The 4,476-nt window shown below is 24.1% G+C and overlaps 1 long non-coding RNA gene across 1 annotated transcript; it reads right to left on the reverse strand.

Annotated features, from left to right (window-relative positions):
* Positions 1-1,901: 1,901 nt before the first annotated feature.
* On the reverse strand, positions 1,902-3,714 carry LOC135926628 (uncharacterized). The gene is made up of 4 exons (XR_010571933.1): positions 3,655-3,714; positions 3,056-3,181; positions 2,437-2,629; positions 1,902-2,326 (listed from the first exon to the last, which is right to left on the reverse strand). It is a non-coding gene; the product is annotated as an uncharacterized LOC135926628 (long non-coding RNA).
* Positions 3,715-4,476: the final 762 nt, after the last annotated feature.

Here is a 4,476-nt window from a genome sequence, read left to right on the forward strand (position 1 = left end):
ATATTCAAGAAATTTTATTGTGGTTTAAACTAACTAACTTTAAAAATAGAAATAAAAATCTTATAATGATGTGGAATATCAAGTCACAATAACGACTTAAACAATGATATATATAAACATTAAATTATAAATTAAAAAAATAAAATAAAATATTTTTTTTACTATAATATAACATCTTATTAAGCAAAATTTTATCAAGAATTCACATTCGCATGCTATTCAGCGAAGATCCATATCGAAGAATATTTTATATCAGAACTTTTACCGCATCTCTTTAGATACATAAAGAGCAAAATTTTCTATCGCCAATTTATAATAGCTAAAAAAATTTTTATAGAGAATAGATAAACCCAATCATTATATAATTTATATAGCAAATTTATTAATGCGAAGTAAATATCGGGGGAAAAAAAAGTGAAAATAATCCCGATTCAATTTATCCTTTAAACATAATAAAAGTTTTCTGGGCATCCGTTTTATATCTTGAATATTAAGAATATTACGGATATACAGTAATTTTTCTGAAATTTGAGTATTCTCAAAGGAGTGTTTTCAGTTTTAATTCTGAACGATTAAATAGGTTAATTTTAAAATAATAGGAACCCGAAAAAACTGATGGTAGATATCGAAAGTTTATATAATATGAAGCATTTTAAGAAAAATAAAATGTAGTGGTCAAACTATGTAAATGAATTATTTTTTAAAATGCTCAGATAAAAAAAAAATAGCCATTTTATAAACAGAAATCGAGAATACGAGAAGTGAATTATTATTTTTCCAGCATAATTCAAATAAAAATTCATATAACCCAAACCATTGCAATTGTACTGAAAATCCTCGAATCTAAATTTGGTAGTGAATATTTTAATAAAACTTGATGGAAATGATTAGTTTTGTTAAACGGCTTGTTTTGAGCCGATTTTTAAAAACGGCTAACTCAATATTTTAGCCAGAAAGATATCGTCTAAGCCTCGAGATTTCGCTATTAGATGTTTAGACCTTCAGGCCACCTATGAGCAAAATCTTCAGGTTTGTATAATATTCATCTAGATAAAATATTGAGTTAGCCGTTTTTAAAGGCTCAAATCGAGCTGTTTAACAACACTTTTCTATAATTATTTCAAGGTTGGGGAAAAAAAAATTTACTTAATTTTTTTTTTATAATTAACTTGATACCGTATAACATTTGAGAGGTGGATATTTAAAAAAAGGAAAATTTTTTTAGATTTAGATTTATTTAAAGCAGAAATCTATAGATCAGGGCCCAAAAAAATGATAAGATTTTTAAAAATCGAAACAAATCTTAAATAACATATTAAATGTTAACTTATGAGGATATTTTGCCTAATATTACAGAAACTGGGCCTCTAGCAGGTATTTTAAGTTTTTCAGGGGTATGAGAGCGTTCGCGTATTCTATAATAATTTTTTTTGTATCTTAAATATCGCTAAAACTGGGTTCGGGGTAAGACCATAACGTTATACTTGGGGTCGATTTTTGATCCAAAAATCAATTGAGATTCGAAGTTTATAGTTTTAATCTTATTTTAAAATGAATTACAAACTCTCAATTTCTCAAGCGTTAGAAATTTTCTAATAATAAATAATTCTATAGTGATAATTCTACGATTTCTTTTATTTCATAAATATATATATACGATATCACTATAATAATAATGTCACAATGATACAATTCTAAAAATTTTCAAAAAAAATTATAAACAATTTAAAATCTTACCTAATAAAAATTATTTTTATATTGTTGTAATAGTGGTAGTTTTTAAAAAATTGAAATCACAAATATAATATGTATTGTATTATAAATATTTTGTTTAGAGAGTTGATTTATAATATATTGAATGATATATAAAATTTTTTTTTGCGAGTATAATTGTGATAAGATAAATGATAATATCGAAAAAATGTATTATGCCTTAATAATTCTCTTAATTTTAATTACCTCAATTCAATTCGATAATTTAAATAAAAAAATTTTCTTATAAGAAGGGGAATTTAAGAGATAAAATTTGTCATTTCTATTTTTGATAATTATACATTTAAAGGTTGTAAGAGAGAGAAATTATAAAAAAAGCGTGTAGAGAAAATTAAAATTTAAAAAATGTAAAAGTTGAAATAATGATTGGTATAATATAAAGTAATCATTAAAAATTCAAACATTTTCATTTATGTAACGATTGACAAACGATATTTTTTCAAAAATTTTTTTACTAAAATAAAATATTATCTATTTTATTTTCTGTTTTCTAAGGATCATATCCAATTGAGAGAAAAACTTTTGCTCCAACACTACTACCGCTGGCAGTTAACTTTAAAAAAATGAAGATTAGCAAATTGAGAGAATCAGATAAGTCCAAGAAAATAATACATTATTTATCTAAAAAAATGGTTAAAATTCTGACAAATATCTTTTTTTTACCATTAGACAGGCACCCAAGCCTGGATCGGCACCTAGCAAAAAATTGACGCTTTCAACAGTGAAAACGCCTTTGTAAGGAGCGGTACCTTATTTCTCGTAACCGTCGTTCCAGCAATCGGTGTGTTCATGCCAACTACTAAATTTGTTGAACCCGTTATCACACCTGTCATCATATCAAGTGTTCCTACAGCAACTAAGGATTGATAACATAATTATGTGACAAAAAATATATATATTATTTTGCAATAGATTTTTAAAATATTTTTAACTTATCAAGGCTTTTTTTTTAAAAAAAATCAATACATAAAAGTTTTATTCCCCATTAAAATTAAACGGATAACTTAAGGCTGAGAGCCGCGTTAAAGAGGACACAAAGATATGTTTCCAAAATATCAAATTCATTATAGCAAATATAGCTAAGTTAATTTAACATTAACTAATACAAATCCAGTTATACAAAAATTAAAATTAGATATTGTATACATTCAATAAAAATTAGAAACCTGAGTTTCTCAAATGATTTTCGTAACCCATATTATCGGTTTTACGAGATAAAAAAAATAGAAAAAAATGTATTAATTCCTTTCTAAGAATTATAATTAATATATTTTTTTATTACTATTGCTAAAGTAGGGAGTGGCAGAAACATTTGATGCTAATCCTTGGACAACTAAAAAAGTGGCAAAGCAGTCTGGCGGCACAAGTTGTGAATGTTTGAGACAGGGACCATTTATCGTTCCTGATACTAAAATTTTATTTTATTTATTTTTTTTTTTACAAAAAGAAATGTTAAGAGTATTTTTATGGTAAAATTGTAAATAGAGGGAACAAATATTAGGGTTATGCTAAATTATAGAGTTTTGTTAAAAATCACTTATATAATTAAATTTAAAAAAAAACGATCGTAATTTTGTTTTTTAATATATATATATTTATATACATTATAATTTAGAGGGTTCATCATTAAAAAAATAAAATAAACTTTTTTTCTTTCTTTCTTTCTTTCTTTCTTTCTTTCTTTCTTTCTTTCTTTCTTTCTTTCTTTCTTTCTTTCTTTCTTTCTTTCTTTCTTTCTTTCTTTCTTTCTTTCTTTCTTTCTTTCTTTCTTTCTTTCTTTCTTTCTTTCTTTCTTTCTTTCTTTCTTTCTTTCTTTCTTTCTTTCTTTCTATGTAACATTTGAATGACATATATTTAATTTGTTTTTTTTTCTTCTACTACCTCTCGTGGAATATGAGTAGGTGAAGTTGCGAAGGACGCAATTCGGAGGTATCTCTAATGAACAAAAACATGTGACTCCTGTTTCTATACAATTATATTATAGTAGAATATCAGTGAACTATTGATTCAGATAATTATTATATAAAAATATGTATAATGAAATATTCCGATAATAATAAAAAACAACTTGTTTTTTTCTAAAGAATAAATAAATTTCTTTTCTTCTTAAATGTAATTTTGTTTTTTATTTTAAGCTTAAGGATTTACTAATAATTCATAAAAGAAAAGTAAACACTTACCAACATGTTGTACGAAGAAAGGTGCTACCAATATCAATACCCATACGGATAAGAATATATTTTTCGATGGATATTTCATTATTTCATATTTTATTTATTTTTAATTGTAACTTTAAAAAAAAAAGGAGCAAAATATGGAATGTAATTAATTTATTTTAATGGAAATTGGGAATATTTATTTTTCAAATTTAAATGGATGGTTTTGTGATATTGAAGAAGGTATTTATAATAGTTTCTTAATATAATAACCTTGGAAGAAAAAAGTTTCAAATTTCATAGAAATTTTACACAAATTTTTTTTTATAAATTTAACCAAATTTAAAAATAATAAATATTTTTTTCAAGGTAATCTAACCATTATATGTAGAATTTATTAATAACACATTTAAAAAAATAAAATAACCTTTATAAATTATTGTCGTTTTTATATTCTTGCATTATTTTTATATCATTTTAAGTCAGTATCTAGTCAGATTTTCTGGTCGTGTGTTGTGTATTTTTAACGCAAATTCTTTTGGGGTAC

This window comes from Gordionus sp. m RMFG-2023, chromosome 3 (assembly GCF_954871325.1).
Source record: "Gordionus sp. m RMFG-2023 chromosome 3, tfGorSpeb1-WG-v2, whole genome shotgun sequence".
NCBI lineage: Eukaryota > Metazoa > Nematomorpha > Gordioida > Chordodea > Parachordodidae > Gordionus > Gordionus sp. m RMFG-2023.